We start from the raw sequence: 18,745 nt of genomic DNA, 5'->3' as shown, positions 1-18,745 counted from the left end.
ATAGATAGATAGATAGATAGATAGATAGATAGATAGATAGATAGATATACACACACATACATAGATACACACACACACATATACACACACACTGGGCTTCCTGCCAAGGGAGAATTTCTCCCTTCTTTGGAGAGCTCAACATACTACGTTTGGTGGTGGGATTGTTTTGTTTTTGTTCCCTTTAGGCCATGGTTCCTTGACTTAGCAATTGGCTGTGGTCAATGAGGAGGGACATTTTAATATCTTCAGCTTAGCTTCATGAGTGGGACTGAAATGTCAAAGTGACTGTTTGGGCACAATCATCTCACGGGGCTTGATTCACTGCTGCATCTGAGTTCTTCTTAACCAAGGTACCAAGGGGGCAGAAATGACTTTATGCCTCTCTGCAACTCCACTATTTTGATGATGTTGGGGCACCTTTGATCCCTAGTACAAGTCAAAGTCAGAGGAGAGTCAGGGCTGTCCCAGATGTACTTGGTGCCTATGGCCTAAGAATTCTTTGGTCAACAGCTCGGATTAGCTGGGGCAAGTCAGCACTTCACTTATGCCCCCTACTGACCCTCTGTGACAGGACCTGTTGAGGAACGACACAGAACCTTTACATCAGCTATATGCCCTGCTGGGATTTCCCCTGATAAAGATATTCCCCGGTGGCCTTATGTTTTTTCATAAGGGTTGTAGTTATTATAAGAAAAGGTAAATTCTAGAGGCAAGATAAAAGCTTTCTTGCAATGAATAAACTACCTAGAAGGGGACCACAAAAGGCTTGGTACCAACATATTCAAATTGAACAATGACAGGAAACAACAAACGGACATACCAGAAAATTAAAACAAATGTTTAGATTAAATTTACAGGGGGGCTTTTTGCCCCAGAAGTTAATCAATTGGTGTTTGGAATCCGTTGCCCATGGAGGTAAGGCAAAATACATTTTATAGGGATGCAATGGAAAGAAGGCAAGAAGGACATTTCTTGGATACTAATGGCATCTAGAAGTTTGTGTGATTAGATGGTTAATAATGTTGAATCTTGTTACAGGATTAAATTGATCACTAAATCTGAAGTTCTGCAGGAACGTCCCCTGTCTGGTATTCTGGCAAGGGCCTTGCAGGTTTTCACCTTTCTGTGGAGCATTGCACAGGAGTGATTTATTAGGATTAGGTGGACTGAAATCACCACTCTGGGCAGGGAAGGTGGCGGATTTGTGGGTTATGGTGAACTTCAGTCTTTCCCATTATCTATTTATTAGAAATCTTACTTATGGTATGTAATCCTGAAACCTTAGAAAGTACCTGCATATGATTATTACCTCATCTCTCTTAGTTTGCTTTTTTCCAGTGTAGCAGTTCATAGTCTGTAGTGGGCCATGACCCTGAAGGAGGTCACATTCGTTTATCTAAGGCCAGGTCTACACTACCGCGGTAGTTCGACGGCTGGCAATCGAACTTTCAGGTTCGATTTATCGCGTCTCGTCTGGACGCGATAAGTCGAACCAGGAAGTGCTCGCCGTCGACTGCGGTACTCCACCTTAGCGAGAGGAGTACCGCGGAGTCGACGGGGGAGCCTGCCTGCCGCGTGTGGACCGCGTCTGAACCGTGGTAAATTCGAACTAAGGTATGTCGACTTCAGCTACGTTATTCACGTAGCTGAAGTTGCGTACCTTAGATCGAATTGGGGTGTTAGTGTAGACCAGGCCTAAGTGATCATGGTCCTATTCTCTCCTTCTCCCAAGAAGATTTTCCTCAGCCATTTTATCACCAGCTCCTACAGCAAAAATACACCATGTGCCACGGTGCCAATTCCGGCAGCACCTTCTTTGAAGTACCATGGGAACCAGTGCAAAAGAATTTGCAGTTCAGTTAAGGGAGACCAGTTGCCTGTGGCGGATGTCTAGCCATGGTATGATCAAGTTTAGGAACCACCAATCCACTGCATTGCCCAAATCAGATATTACGCTTTGGTTAGCCTTTGCAGTAATACAAATAAAATAGGTAAAGAACTGGAGAACAGAGTTAGTGTTCACTTCTAAAAGCACAGGAATAATCATGTTTCCTCAAACCCAGCCTGCCGATAACATCAGAGACAGACTAATCACCCACCCTGAAGGCTTAAGTGTTTTAATAGTTCTAAATCAATTCAAGCTATGTTATCCTGATCAATGCTTCTGTTTTGATTGTATTAGGATAACAGTCTTCATCAAGCATACTCAGCCTCCCTGGCTTTTTTGGCATAATATCCGGATAGAAAAAAAACACCCAATTAATATACTCTAGGCAATTGCTTTTATATGTCTGCCTGTCTCTGGAACAGGTACCAGAGCAACAGGAAGAAACAGACACTCAGTGTTGAGCAGCTGTGGATGGCTATGTGCCTTTACACTTCAGGAGTGAGTGCACAGCAAACAGAGTGCTTCCATATCCAAGTGAAGATAGATTACTGAGCATGATTTGATTACAAGAGCAAGCAGCATAATCAACCCACATTCATCTATAAGAGCCCTGTGCTTGCTACTCTATATGCTTTCTACTGAAGCATAAGGACACATAACTGGCTAACATGGAGGAAAGCAAGCCAATTAACTGATGAAAACAGAAAGGCTAGAAAATACTGGTGTGGGGAAATAGAACAGGGGGGCCTTCTTTTTGATAGCCAGAGCTGTGAATCTGAAGGCCCCAAAATAATAGATCTCTGTTGGAGGGTGTTATGCTAACTACCCTTACACAAAGCAGGGCCTAGGCCAGGGCCTGAACTAGACTAAAAAACACAGTTTTCTGCCAAACTCGGTCAAGTGTCATGTCCAGAGGAGGGGCAAGGAGGGAAAGAATAAAAAGCCCCAGCAGCAGCACTAGTGAAATATGTTCATGGCTGATGAAATATAATAACCGCTTGTGTGAAGCAATAGGTAACTTTAGCTAAATGCAATTTCTTAACTCATGCAGCTTCTCCTATAGGTGATCTGTGACCCACTCCGTGATTCCAGCTATCTGCAAAAATAGCCAATCATAGATCTTCTTTAAGCATCCCATGGTAACCCCCCCTTAACCCTTCACCGAAAACCCCCGGAAAATGTGTCTTGAGAAATGTACCCAAACTGGTGCCAAGTACCACCCCTGGGGAAAACCACCAAGCGCCCCTCTACCCAAATAAACACTCACTTCTCGGAAAATTTATAAGGAAGGTACCGGGGGGGGGGGGGAAAACTGACCCCGACCCTACTTTCTTAACTCACGGTTTTGGGGAGGGACTAACCCCAACCCTAATTTCTTAACTCATGACTATTGTTTGTACTTTGCTTGCGGTTTGACGAAATAAAGCAGCCTGCGAGCTGCTGCTCGGGGTGTCAGTCTTCAGACTGCACCCCAGTGCACTGGTATGTATGTCAATAAACTGGCCTCAGGCTTGAGTCTTTGAACTAAAATGACTGCGTGGGGGGTCTTTGACCACAACACTGGGAACTGGACTGGCAGAAACACACTGCAGAATAGACAAATTTAATTCCTCCCTGTCCTTAGCCATCTCCAAGAAATACTGTCCATTCCAGTTTTGACATTATTTATCTGCATAGTGGCATAAGCATTGAAAGGGCCTCATCCCGTAGCAGCTTCCAATCTAAGAGGCATCAGCACACATGATACAATAGGCAACAGTGTCATATGGACTTTATAGCTGAAATGTTTCATGGAACAGGTGGGTTATTTATGAGGCAGTTTCGTTTGTTTTCTCACTAGTACACAAGTTTGCATTTTGATAGGTGAGATGCTCAAATCTAGTTACATTTGTCCTCAGTGAAAACCTTAGGACTAGATTGTCCTTGGCCCTGGTGAGGTAGCAAGAAAACTCCCTCAAGGCCTCATCCCTCTTGGATCTCCCCCTAGGGCAGTAGGACTCTGCACCAACTCAGAACTGTGGTTAAATGCCACAATCTAGCTCTGGGTGTCTATTCAAAACAACTTTTCTTGGATCAGCAGCACCTCCACGTTGTAATTCAGCACTTGCTTTTGCCATTTAAAGCCAATTTATTGTAACAAACCGCATTTCACATCCGATTGTAGTATTTGTTATTTGTTTCCAGTAGCATCTATAATCGGCTGATCACTGTACAAACACAAGAGAAGGCACAATCCCTGCTGCAAAAAGCTTATATTCTAAAAAGGCAAAACAAGGAGAGGGACAGAGGAGAGAAGTAAAGAGTAGAACATAGAAGCAAAATAGCCAGATGGTGATCATTGGCCATATCCTGAAAATGTGTTCTCTCTTTTTTAAAGTAGAAAGATATATAGACTGTCCTTAAGTATCCCCCAGCCTTGCCATTATCAGCCAGTTAGTCTTCTAACTACCCCAGCAGATGTGGGTCTTCAGTAGACCCCTTACATAAGTAAAGCCAAGTTTTTCTCCACAGGATAACTATTAGAAGCTGAAGTTCATTATAAAGAGAATTGCAACTTCCCCATCATAATGCACTAAAACAATTCAGACTTTTCATTCTACTTCACTACATCCAGATTCATAACTAGCACAAGACACTTCCCCTGCAGAACACTCCTAATCCTGGGATTTTGTCCAGGCCACCATGAAACTAGCCAGGGTTTTGCTTACTAACAGTAACACTATAACAGAAATAAAGTACTGAAAAGAGATGTTCAGCACACCAACTAAACTGAATATACTAGTTCAAAATAGTATCAAACAAAAGGTAATTACCTATCATAAATAAAACAAATTGTTTTATCTCTAAACCTATCTTGAATAGCAGCCTTTAGGTATAAGCATCCATGAACTGTGCACTGTTTCTGAAAAAGTAATTAATACCCTACATTTCCAACAACAGCTATCATGCAGGATTTCATTTTGAAGGTTTGCTATATATGGCCAGTAAGCTTATTGCAAAATGTTTTGATTAGTCATTAGGTATTCTTAGTGTTCAAAGATATTTGTTGCTATTGTGACAATACTAGTAACAGGCTCTTAGCTCACAGCCAAAGGGACATGTAGGAGTTCCACTGAAGATGGTGCAAGTGTGGACTTTTGCTAAGGCGATACAATTGATTTTACAGATGACCAAAACTACTGCAACCAACAGCCTCCCCTTTTCAGAAAAGTACCATTAAAAACAAACCTTGAATGAGAATTAAATTTAAAACCAAGATTTGCTAGGAAAAAAGTCTAGGTAATGTGTTTTTTTCACATTCCTGGGCTCAAACTGTTTAGAGCATTAGGGCTACAATAACAGAATTGGTTGAACTGAAAGTAGCTGTATGAGCAAGAGCTTAATACACAGATGCTACATTGTATGTATACAGAAATATAACTGAGAAGTGGGTGGTTTCATATGACCTATATCCATTAGGTGGGATTTGCAGAATCTCTTATCATTAGCCTAACTCTGCTCCCATTGAAGTCAATGGAAGTTTTATCATCAATGGGAGCAGAGTTAAGCCAACATTGAACATTTTTGAAAACCCTACTCACAATGTTTTGCATTTACTGTACACAGCACCTTTCCTCCACAGGCCTCCTTGATTTTACAAAGTTTGGTAAATACACCTCTACCCCAATATAACGCTGTCCTCAGGAGCCAAAAAAATCTTACCGCGTTATAGGTGAAACCGCGTTATATCGAACTTGCTTTGATCCGCTGGAGCGCGCAGCCCCGCCCCCCCCCCCCGGAGCGCTGCTTTACCACGTTATATCCGAATTCGTGTTATATCGGGTCGTGTTATATCGGGGTAGAGGTGTATTCCTTTCCCTACAACACCAGAGGGGAAACCCACACTCATAAATCTAATAATAGAGTAGGACAAAGAATCTAGTCTCCTGATCCCCAAGCCCCTGCTCTCATTTCAGATTAACCAGATAATTAGCCAGATTCTGACCTCAGTTAGACTGGTATAAATCTAGAGTCACTCAAGAGAGTAATTCCAGATTTACACCAGTGTAACCAAGATCAGAATCTGGCCAGTGTGTTTAAACATAAAAACAGCATCTAAATGCTATGTATTATTATTTCTAAGAATACATGTTTGTAACAGGACACAGAAACAAAAGATAAACAGCAAAGGAAAATTGAAAAGACAGTATGGCTAAAACCACATCAACTGCTTCAAAGGACAGGGTCTTCAAGAAAGATTTTAAAAATGCAAAACTTTGCAAAAGCTTGGTGGGAAAACACTTTGCATCTGTAGTGACGCTGATAAGAAGTAAACACTCTCGGTGTCTGAAAAAAATTGCTTTATCCATTTCCCAAGTAGAGTAGTGCACTCTTCTATTTTGAAACTATTAGCAATGCTAGGTGTGGAAGGCAGACAAGAATGCAGCCATGGCACAAGACCTGAGCCACATGTAAATCCAGGTAAGGCTTCAAAACCTTGGCTTCCTAGAAATGCATGAGCATTGACTTCCATCTATTAAAATCTGATAACAGAAGAGGTAAATGAGACAAATCCACCATTATTCCTGAAGATGCACCCTTATGCCACAGTGACTGCATTCCATTTGTATGAGGATTTATGGCCCAGCTTCCTCTTCTCTCTTTCAGTGGTGTGGTGGTTGTTGTTTTTTTTAAGCAGCAAGCCAGTCCAGTGGTCTAGTGGTAACAAAACACACTGCTACCCACAGAATCAGAGTTTATGTCCAGAGATTAACCCTTTTTCTCACTCTGGCTGGGGCAAGGAAAGCTATTGAAGCCAGACAGCTCAGGCTCTGAGAGGGAGAACCTCACTAACAATCCTCCCCATCTTCTGGGGCCATACAGGGAGCTGAGCTGATGGACTTTGAAGAGACCACTGTCCAGCCCTCTTCCGTTTAGAGCAGAATTGCTGTTAAGTGGGGCCTTATGAAATGCGGGCAGAAAAAAAGAATAAAAGGGGAAGAAACAGTGTTCAGAGGACTCACTCCCTGCCCAGGAAATAAAAGTAAAATCTGAGGACTCTTACATCTATCTAGAGAAACTGATTCTGGAAAAAGGTGATTCTTCTTTTAATGCCTGTTTCACATAGAAGAAATGCATATATCATGGACTGTCAGTTTCACCCTGTGCATTGTATGAATGAGCCACCTCACCCATCTTGAGATTCCCAACAGGCTTCTAAAGATATACAACACAAGTACACTGCATGTATGAGTGGGAGAGGGTGAAAGGCGGGGCTGTTTTTTACTTTACATTTTAATGTGCAGCTGGTTTGGAAAACAGGAAACAAAGATATTGATGTACTATCTAGGAGTAGACCACAGCGGGCTGTATACCACAGTAAAATCATAGAGAGACAAGGTAGGTGAAGCAATGTATTTTATAAGACCAACTTCTGTTGGTGAGAGAGGCTAGCTTTCAAGCTACACAGAGCTCTTCTGCTTGCCTTGCTCACCAACGGAAGTTGGTCCAATGAAAGATATTACCTCACTCACCTTGTCCCTCTAATATCCTGGGATCAACACAGCCACATCAACACTGCAGACAGTAAAATCATGCCAAGCAGTAATCAGTCAGGCTCTATGTCACACTACTGCATCATCATCATGTTGGTCTGAGTGGCAGTCATTACATCTGTTTGTATGTTTCCTTGTATTGGCTTGAATAGTAAAAGTGATCATATTGTTGGAAACAAACAAAATGCTGATTCATTCACTAGGAGCAGATCTATAAAATGTTTAACAGTCATGTTGAGAAATCTCAGCAGGAGGTTAAGAAAAGAGTCTAGGGAGAACAATTAAGCTATTGCTAAATGGAAGGATTCACCAAGCTTGACAGAACTGCCATTAATCCATTGGGTTATTAAAACAGCACTAACTATAACTCTGCTACAGTTATGTCTCTGTTGACATTTCTGTATACTCCCTTATATTCAGAGGGATACAGCTTAGAGAAAGACCACCACTGTAGTTTGAAACATGCCATACAAAGAGCTAATCATACAAGGAGTTCTATTAGATGCTGCAGGCCTGAGCCTGCTGCATTTAGGCTGCAATTTTGTTAATTTCCTCCAGAGTGGTGACATCATCATGTACCCACACTGATATGGAGAGTGTGCAGGGAGAGCAACTGCTCAAATCTATATATCAAACCTGAATGGGAGTAAAGATATTAGATTGTTGTTTCAGTATATCACAGTTAAATAGTATTTTGGAGGGGAGAATTCAATTTCCCCCCCCCCAATATGTATTAATACCTGCATGTTAATATAACAAGTTCTGACACAAGTCTGTTCCATCAGAAAGTAATCTAGCTCATTACCCTCTTTTTCCTGTTGGAGATCTTTCAGTGGTGTTGTGCTTACTCTGGTGAGACAAATCACTAAGCAACAAATAACCCACCACAGCTGAATTGTGCATTACCTGTATATCGAGGCAAGTGTATTGTAATGAGGTTTACATCCGCTTTTCCACTTGGAAATCCCAGTGTCCAGGGGGTTCTGAGTCTGCCACCCTTTTTCAGTTTGCATAGTAGCTTTACTCTGTGAATGGCCGCACTGAGACTGCTTGTGGAGTAAAGTGCTCACTACTCAACCTGAGCAAAGGTGGCAGAATCAGACCCAGGTTGTTTCCACATAGAATTTTTATGACTTATCTGGGCTGAAATTTAGCATAAGAAATTTGGCTCAAGAAACAAAAGTAAATAAAACAAAACATCCATTTGGGCTCATTATAAGTTCTGCAATATGAGCCAAATCCTTTTTCCTAACTTACATGGGACCTAATCCAATACTTAGTGCTTCTTAGGATTTGGTCCATCAGAAGTCACATTGACTTCAGCTAGGATATTTGTGTGAACAAGATGAGCAGACATGTTGTCATAAATAAAGCTAACAGGATTTGGCCTTAAGAGGTTTGCTGTCTGAGATGCTGTCTGATGTGGCAAATAAGGTATTTAGGCTATTATTTGTACCATATCAAGAATTCTTTTGCACCCGGATCTTACAAAAACTTATATACATGCATAGCTTTACTCAGGGATGTTGTCTCATTGAAGTTTATGGGAAAATTCACATGAGCAAAGTTATCAACATGTTTAACCATTTACAAGATCAGGGCCATAATGAGTATCCATAAAGGCCATGAAGATACCACTGACAGTGACACAAATTCCTGAAATATCACAATTGCCCAATAGACTAAAAAGGTTGCAGTTATCAAGTAACCAAAGTTTCAAAAATTGCCCTCACTATGCATTTACATGATAAACAATATTGCCTTTGAAAAAGTTTCTACATTCTATTGGGTAAATAATCTGCATTTAAAAAAAATCCTAAATACATATATTCACAATAGTCTAACGATAATAATACATCTTTAAAATTCCCTAGACACATATTTACATGATACCCTATTATAGTAGGCTCTGTCAATATGATGCATTTTTAAAGTCCTTAAATATGTATTTACATAATCCATACTTTAAACAGTCCTGAAATACATATTTACACAATAGACTAATCTCTCTAAAAAGCAATTGCAATCCATTGTGTCTAATCTCACACAGTTCTGTGAGGGATTTGTCTCTTTAATTTTGTCTTTTTCAATACTATCATTTAACTCATGTGGGGGGAAAAATAGGATAATCGAGGGCCTAATACTGCTCTCATTGAAGCCTCTGACAATTCCCTATTGACTGTAAGGGGTGCAAATTTGAGCCACAAAACTGTAATGCAAAACATGAAAAAAAAACTGATATTTAGTCTTAAATCTTTCTAGATAATGTAGATTATTCAGTGAATGATGCTCCATACTTCTATACTTTGGAATACATAAGCACAAGAAAACCAACTAAGGGTAGAATTTCCATAGTTTAAATAATATATCTGTCAGCTACACAGCCATGGCACAAGAAAATTAATGAGTACTCTCAGAATTTGCAGCCAGCTAATAGTTAATTCGTCTTAATTAGGGGGTCAGTCTCCTAATGTAGGGCCTAATCCTGTTCTGAGATTAAGCATTTCTCATATTTATAGCAGATAGGGATCTTACTCATATGTTAATTTTAAGGATCAGCAAACCCACATCCAATATAATTTATGGCCTTGTGATTTTTTTCCCCCCCCAATGTGAGAGTTCATTTAATGCTTATGAAACTGAAATGATAGTAACTTCCAGCTAGAGCCATGTATTGTGTGGACACGTGCTGTGTGAGGGTCCCCGTATAGCTCTGCCACATGTACCTTAATTATGACCTGCACTGCAACACCACCATTAATCCAGTCTGGAAACTCTCCTGAGCAGATAACAAAACAAAAAGCAAACCAATAAAGTTGTGTTTTTTTTTAAATAGGCAAAATTGCAATAGGAAATCAAAGTTTCATTTGTGACTGTCCAAAGTTTCATCAAAGAGGTGAAAGTCTAGTACACTATTTCACGATACTGCCTAGGCACCTGTTAAACTGTTAGTTCTCCTTTCATGTAGTCTCCCACTTTTCTATATTAATTTTGTTGCCATATTTCCTCCTATTGTGAGAACTTTCACGATCTACAACTCTCTCATTTAGAGGCATGGATTGGGTTAATTGTTGAATTCATAGAGAGACACGGATAATGTATATAATAAAAAACACATGGTCAGCTAGGAACAAAACATTTTTTCTCCAAAAAGTAACCGAACTTTAAGGTAAATTGTAATGCTTTTGAAGAACGTGGACATACACCTCCTTTCCCCTATCCTTCCCCCATCCCCACTGAAGATTAAGATGGTTAAGTCCCCTAGCCATCTATTAAAAGCATTACAGAATAGCAGTAGCTGCTCAATAGTTGATGATATCATACTAGGAGTATGAAAAGAGAGAAATATGGGTCTAATCCAGTCCCATTTAAGTCAATGGGAGTTTTGTCATTGGCTTCAATGGGAGTAGGACCAGGCCCAACAGTAGCAAAGTTCTGACATTACCACCTGACTCTGCAACCAAAATGGCATTTCCTGGGCATTTCATAAACAATATTGGCTAATGGGAATTAGAGGGACTGTACAGAAAAGTTCCCATAAAGAATCAGTGAGCAGACTGTTTTAAATATTATATTACAGTAATGCCATGTCTGCTAAAGATGCAGCCTAGCGATATTTTTTCCTTGGATTGCTTTTTAATCTTTCTTTCTACATTACTTCAAGTGCAGGAAAAGACAGACACATCTCTAGATATTAGCTGCTCACAACATGTATAAAGACCGGGAGGCCAAACTTCAATGAAGCTACTCGGATTTACACCTAGGGTGACCAGATGTCCCGATTTTATAGGGACAGTCCCAATATTTGGAGCTTTTTCTTATATAGGCACCTATTACCCTCCACCCCCGTCCCGATTTTTCATACTTGCTATCTGGTCACCCTATTTACACCAGATGAGGATTTGGCTTTGGGAGTATTTCTCTGCCAAGAATCATCAAAATATTTCAGTCCACTAAATTTAACAGCATTTGCCATATGGTTATTTCTCTCTTGAAAGACCCCAAGAGGAAGCAGCTATGTACAAATGTAAAGTTATCTTTCCTAACTTCTCTGAAACACAAGGTATAGTTGAAAATAAGGCACTTAAAGTCTGCAACTTATTTCCTCTTCTTTGAATGATTACTATAAATGTTAGTCTCACTAGATTGTAATCAGATCAGACATTTTAGTATTATATGGATTTGCAAGTGTGTGTGTATATATATATATATATATATATATATATACACACACACACACACACACATACATACACACACACACACACACACACAGAGAGCGAGCACGCTTTAAATGGTTGCTTATAATTATCTCAATGAATACACTGTAATACAATATTACAATGAATAAAGTTTGCAACACATAAACATAAACAGAGATACAAAATCATTATTCAGTATGATTGTATTTATTAAATAATGTTTTCATGTTCCCACCCAAAAATAATTATGCCAAAATAACATTTAGATTCTTCAACGTGGAATTTCATAGTGGGAAAAACAATAAAAAAATCTTGGATCTAGTTATCTTTCATGTGTTTTTTTAATAATTTTCCTTGCTACTTGTATTAATGATAAAAGAAATGACAGTTTGAACAAACGTTTGTGTCCTCAAAATCCATATGCTCCTCCTGTTTGATCCTACAGTGAAGTTTAAATGCCTAAATTCATTTTGATAGTGAGAGAGAAATGTTAACACATGCAGGATCAAGACTTCACCAAAGGATCAATCAGAAGATGAAGTGAGGTACTAAGGGAGAACGTTCTTATTCAAAAAGAAATATCTGCAAAAATAAGCTAATTAAACAACAGGACACAAAGTAAGTTGCTACCTTTTGAATTCTCTTCTCCCACCTCCCAAGTTTATTCCATTGTGCATAACCTCTATTAAGTCAATACAAATTAGAAAAATTCAGTCATATATGAACTCTTTGCACTTATGTACAGCAGTGGTATCCAAAGAGTTATTGATTGATCTGACATACTATACACAGTGGAAGCCCTTTATAAAATGGACCAAATTTAGATAATTTATAAGGTTTGAATCCATTTAAGTCAGTGGAATTGCACTCACTTATATCATAGTTGAATTTGGCCAAGTATGAATTAAGAGGTGATGGAAGATTCCGCCTTGAAGTGCCTGGCACCTGCCTGTTAAAGTGTAAATACCACAAAGGGAGAGAAATTGTTACGGGTAGTACATAGGTATGACTAGTAATGGGATGAAATTAAAGAGAATATGTAGTCTGACTCTCAAGAAAAAGTAATGATAGTGATGTCTATTAGTCTTTGGAACTCTAAAACCAGGGGAAAGAATAGTAAATATACAATAGGATCAATTTTGCATTGGCAGGGAAATGAACTAGATGACCTAAGAGGTCTTGTAAGATTCTACAGGGTGATGTTTATTGTACAGTACTTTTGGTGCTGAGACACAACTGCAGAGGCACTTTGCAAGTGAAATTTAGGTGACTGATTTAGAGAAGCAAGCAGATTTTACATATCTAACCAACCTAAATTATTATTAATATTTATTTGCATTATGATTGCACCTAAGAACCTCAATCAAGGACACGTTGAACTAGGCTACATACAAATAACAAAGACGACAGTCACTGCCTCAGAGGACTTGTTCCCTGCCATTTGCAGATGCAAAAAAAAGAAAAGAGGGCTAACTCAAGGTGAATTGAAAATAATAAAGACTGGCCCTTATATATATATGTATCTCCTCTCATCAATGCTACTTACTAAAATATTGTCAAAACAAGATTTTTTTAAACTCTGTATCCTCCTCCCCCAGACCATTTCTTCAGTGATGTTATAATCTAGGGTTTATTTCACTATTAGTTACTATGGAAATAACTGTGACGGCACAAACACATAATTTTGGCATTGCTAATGGCCTAGTCCTGCACCACTGAGGTCAATGGGAGTTCTGCCATTGGTTTCAACAAGAACAAGAATTAGTCAAGTGACAGAGGTGAGTAATTTATTATAAAAATAAAAGCTCTCTCATTGTTATTTTAAAAAAAAAAAAACCTCAATATTAAGCTATGATGGGAAAGCAAGTGCTCAAGAATTTCTTTGTTTTTCCACTTCCCGTGGCAATCTTCTCTACTGAGATGATCAACACCAGACCAAAGTATGGGGGGACGGGGCCTCGCAGGCAGGTAATTGCTCTTTTACACATGGAAAACCTGTATTCCATTTCATCTTGATATCTTTCCACTGGAAGATAGCAACTGAAAGATTTTTATTTTTTTTCCTGAGGGAACAGTTATTTTCCCTTTCACACTGAAAAAAACAAACTCTGTTGAAGAGAGAGCCTTGATAAAGTCAGCATCACTGTTCTTGATAAACCCTTCCTATTTTCTCCATTCTGGGGGCAAGAAATCACATTTCTCTGTCGCAGGCTTACAGCTGTTCTAGGGAAGAATGAATCCTATTACCTAGATTTAGAAAGCTAATAAGCAGCTTGCCTCAAGGATGAACTTCTAGTCCCTTCATGCGCATGCAGAGAAACAATATGGCTAAAAAGATGTACTGTAGTTTTTAGAAGAGATGCCCCCAACCCCACCCCAAAAAAGTCTGCATGTTTACTAAAGCCTTTTATCCAGCTATGTTCACTCCAATAGCCATCCAGACACTGTCCAGTATCTTGGCTTTCCATCAGCCAATCCAAATCTAGTAACCCAGCATCAGTTAGAGAACTTGTTAGCTCAGAGGGAGGGAGAGAGACAGCTAATAAGCTGTCCAGGGAGCCTGCAGTCTGCTGTCAGCCAGGAATCTGACTTGAGATATCTCTTTTAAGGCATTCAATTGATGCCAGAAGTCAATAGATTGAAGCTTTTGAGAAAGGTTTGCCTCTGTCATTTATAAAATAGTAAAACCAACAGTGATCTGGTGAAGTAGGGTTCCAAGAAGAGAGGCTGAGGGCACCTACTCCTTCAAATTAGTGGGAAGGTAAATAGCCAACTATTAGCAGAGTCAGAAAAAACAATCGAGATGGTGAGTGACTATTATAGCAATTTCATGTAGAAGCATACAGTATTGCAGATCCTGAATTTAGAAGGTATTGCACTATTTCATAGTATAAGGCCAGTAAGGTAGAAAGATTCATTCAAATTTGCTTTTCTTCATTATAAGACTAAAGTAATTATTTCCAATGACTCCTTAGGAGGCACATGCTAAATAGTACCTCTAAGAAAATAAGCACATGCAAACCGAGAGATAAAAGAAAGAAAAAAATTATGATGAATGTGAAATTGCTAAAACAGCAAATATTCTAGTTAGTATATTTCAATTTGTAGTTTTGAAAAATTACAAGTTGAAATACAAGAAATTTTTCCAAATGCATTTTTCCATGTAAATACAGGTAACAGTATCATGCCAAAGGACAGCAGATGTTCCAAAGTAACATATTTTAAAAATGAAGCTAAAACAATGTTGTGTGATAACACAATACAGTTTCCAAGTCTTCTTTCCAAAGCAGAGCTTTCCTGATTATAAGTGAGGGAATTATATGCTGCACTTACAGGAGTATGAATTCTATCTACCAGCTGTTTTCCCACATCTAAATACTGTGTTTCTGTGATCCTTCAGATGAGTGTTCTTCTATCTGCTTTTCTATGCATTGGAGACTATTACCACTGAAGTTAACTGCAAAACTATTGACTTCCCTGGATCAGGCCCTGTGAGAAGTTAAATAACTTCAGAGGCATTAGTCAATATTTTGGAAACATATAACATTTCTTCCCTGAAGTTCTCTGATTTCTGGTGAGGGTTTTTCCCCCCCCTAGAGGTGTGTTTATATTACCCTTTCTGCAAACAATTCCTTGGTTTTCTTAAACTCATCCTGCAATCCTTTCTCAGGCAAAACACCCACTACTGGGGAAGCACTAATGGATCAAGTGCTTGTTCAGGTTACCATTCACTTCCATGAAGGAAAGCTAACCAGCTGTGGTCCTTAAGGGCCTCAGTGTGAATAACTCAAATTGTCAATTTTTGATTAAACAGCTACAGTTATAAAGTTTTACTCCACAAAGGTAAGTGACTAGAGTGAAATCCCTGCAAGCTGCATGGGCACTTTTCAAAGACACCATAATAGAGGCCCAACTTAAATGTATACCCCAAATTAAAAAACACAGTAAAAGAACTAAAAAAAAAGAGCCAACGTGGCTTAACAACCATGTAAAAGAAGCAGTGAGAGATAAAAAGGCATCTTTTAAAAAGTGGAAGTCAAATCCTAGTGAGGTAAATAGAAAAGAGCATAAACACTGCCAGTGTAAAAATGTAATAAGAAAAGCCAAAAAGGAGTTTGAAGAACAGCTAGCCAAAAACTCAAAAGGTAATAACAAAATGTTTTTTAAGAACATCAGAAGCAGGAAACCTGCTAAACAACCAGTGGGGCCCCTGGACGATTGAGATACAAAAGGAGCACTTAAAGACGATAAAGTCATTTCGGAGAAACTAAATGAATTTTTTGCTTCAGTCTTTACGGCTGAGGATGTTAGGGAGATTCCCAAACCTGAGCCACCCTTTGTAGGTGACAAATCTGAAGAATTGTCACAGATTGAAGTGTCACTAGAGGAGGTTTTGGAATTAATTGATAAACTTAACAGTAACAAGTCACTGGGACCAGATGGCATTCACCCAAGAGTTCTGAAAGAACTCAAATGTGAAACTGTGGAATTATTAATTATGGTTTGTAACCTGTCCGTAAGATAGCTAAAAGATATCCTGTCCTAAAAGATAGCTAATGTAACGCCAATATTTAAAAAGGGCTCTAGAGGTGATCCCGGCAATTACAGACCTGTAAGTCTAACGTCAGTACAGGTCAAATTAGCTGAAACAATAGTAAAGAATAAAATTGTCAGACACGTAGAAGAACATAAATTGTTGGGCAAAAGTCAACATGGTTTCTGTAAAGGGAAATCATGTCTTACTAATCTATTAGAGTTCTTTGGAGGGGTCAAACAAACATGTGGACAAGGGGGATCCAGTGGACATAGTGTACTTAGATTTCCAAAAAGCCTTTGACAAGGTCCCAAACCAAATGCTCTTATGTAAATTGTCATGGGATAAGAGGGAAGATCCTTTCATGGACTGAGAACTGGTTAAAAGACAGGGAACAAAGGGTAGGAATAAATGGTAAATTTTCAGAATGGAGAGGGGTAACTAGTGGTGTTCCCCAAGGGTCAGTCTTAGGACCAATCCTATTCAACTTATTCATAAATGATCCGGAGAAAGGGGTAAACAGTGAGGTGGCAAAGTTTGCAGACGATACTAAACTGCTCAAGATAGTTAAGACCAAAGCAGACTGTGAAGAACTTCAAAAAGATCTCACAAAACTAAGTGATTGGGCAAGAAAATGGCAAATGAAATTTAATGTGGATAAATGTAAAGTAATGCATATTGGAACAAATAACCCCATATATACAATATGATGTAATTTAGCTACAACTAATCAAGAAAGAGATCTTGGCGTCATCGTGGATAGTTCTCTGAAGACGTCCAAGCAGTGTGCAGCGGCAGTCAAAAAAGCAAACAAGAGTTAGGAATCATTAAAAAAGGGATAGAGAATAAGATGGAGAATATCTTATTGCCCTTATATAAATCCATGGAACGCCCACATCTTGAATACTGCGTACACACGTGGTCTCCTCATCTCAAAAAAGATATACAGACACCCCCCAACTTACGCAATCATTCCATTCCGGAAAGCCTTGCGTAACTCGAATTTTGCATAAGTCGGAAACATATACTCATATGTTACGCAAAAATTTCCACAACTCAGAAATCCTATTTCTGGTTTATGGAACTTTTTCCATAAGTGCGAATTTGCAGAAGTTGGGTCTTGGGTAACCCGGGGAGCGTCTGTACTGGCATTAGAAAAGGTTCAGAGAAGGGCAACTAAAACGATTAGGGGTTTGGAACGGGTCCCATATGAGTAGAGATTAAAGAGGCTAGGACTTTTCAGCTTGGAAAAGAGGAGACTAAGGGGGGATATGATAGAGGTATATAAAATCATGAGTGGTGTGGAGAAAGTGAATAAGGAAAAAGTTATTTACTTGTTCACATAATATAAGAACTAGGGACCACCAAATTAAATTAATGGGCAGCAGGTTTAAAACAAATATATGGAAGTTCTTCTTCATACAGTGCACAGTCAACCTGTGGAACTCCTTGCCTGGGAAGGTTGTGAAGGCTGGGACTATGACAGGGTTTAAAAGAGAACTAGATAAATTCATGGAGGTTAAGTCCATTAATGGCTATTAGCCAGGATGGGTAAGGAATGGTGTCCCTAGCCTCTGTTTGTCAGAGGGTGGAGATGGATGGCCGGAGAGAGAGATCACTTGATCATTACCTGTTAGGTTCACTCCCTCTGGGACACCTGGCATTGGTCACTGTCAGTACAGGATACTGGGCTGGATGGACCTTTGGTCTGACCCAGTATTGCCATTCTTATGTTCTTAAATCATAAAATTGGGTTTTCTGAGTTACAGCCATGTCACACAATATGCATATTACACCAAAGCAAGAGTTTTATTTTCCATGTATGCCCCTTAGTGTAAATTATCTGTGAGTATGACCTGCCCACTGGGATGCAGAGAAAAGGAGGCTTGTTTCTAAGAGGTTTCTGCTCAGTCTGCAGATTAAAGAGGGAAATATTTTGCCATGGAAATCTCATGCATAATTGTAAAAGGAAAACTGCACTTGGTTTTATGGAGTCGCCTTTAAACGGATTAAGGAGCCTGCTAAACCTTGTCTTCTGCTGCAAATGAATTAGCTACTCAGGAGCAATTAAAGCAGCGCTCAAGCACGGAGATAAAGTTGTGCCCCCCGGTGACCTTCTGCTGGAGGAAGCGGCGTTTCGACTGGCAGGACTCGGGCAAGCAGACAAGCTGCTCACCGAGTCCCAGTACACCGGCTCCAGGCTCTGCACCTCCTGTCCACACCAGTACTCCCCCTACGCCCCAAATCAGAACACTGCGAAGCCGCCCAGAGCCACATCACCCCCCACCCTGTGTACACAACCCCGCACCCCCAGCTCCAAAATACTGTCTACACGCGCCCAGCACTCCAACCCGAATCCAATGCTCCAGCTCCCCTCCCCTCCCAAAACCAACCCCCCCTCCCCCGCCGCCCAATCGTGGGCTCCGGATCCCCCCTAGCCTGAGCACCCGCCCGCACCCCCGTCCGAGTGCACCTTCCCCTGCCCAAGGCCAGCTCCCTGCAGCAGATGCTCGGACCTCTCCGCCCCAGACAAGCCCTCCAGAGCCGAAGCCCAGCGGCGGCGATGCACCTGCTCCGGCCCCGGGGA

At 40.0% G+C, this 18,745-nt stretch overlaps 1 protein-coding gene across 1 annotated transcript in view; it reads right to left on the bottom strand.

Moving 5' to 3' along the window:
- The window catches only part of LOC112107617 (choline transporter-like protein 5), a 199,052-nt gene that overhangs the window by 179,759 nt on the left and 548 nt on the right, over window positions 1–18,745 (bottom strand). The gene's annotated exons all lie outside the window — the stretch shown is intronic.

The sequence above is a fragment of the Terrapene carolina genome, unplaced genomic scaffold, assembly GCF_002925995.2.
Source record: "Terrapene carolina triunguis isolate 2854851 unplaced genomic scaffold, T_m_triunguis-2.0 Scaffold211, whole genome shotgun sequence".
Taxonomy (NCBI): Eukaryota; Metazoa; Chordata; order Testudines; family Emydidae; genus Terrapene; species Terrapene triunguis.
Note: the sequence above shows the minus strand (reverse complement) of the source record. Positions and strands in the feature narration are given on the sequence as shown.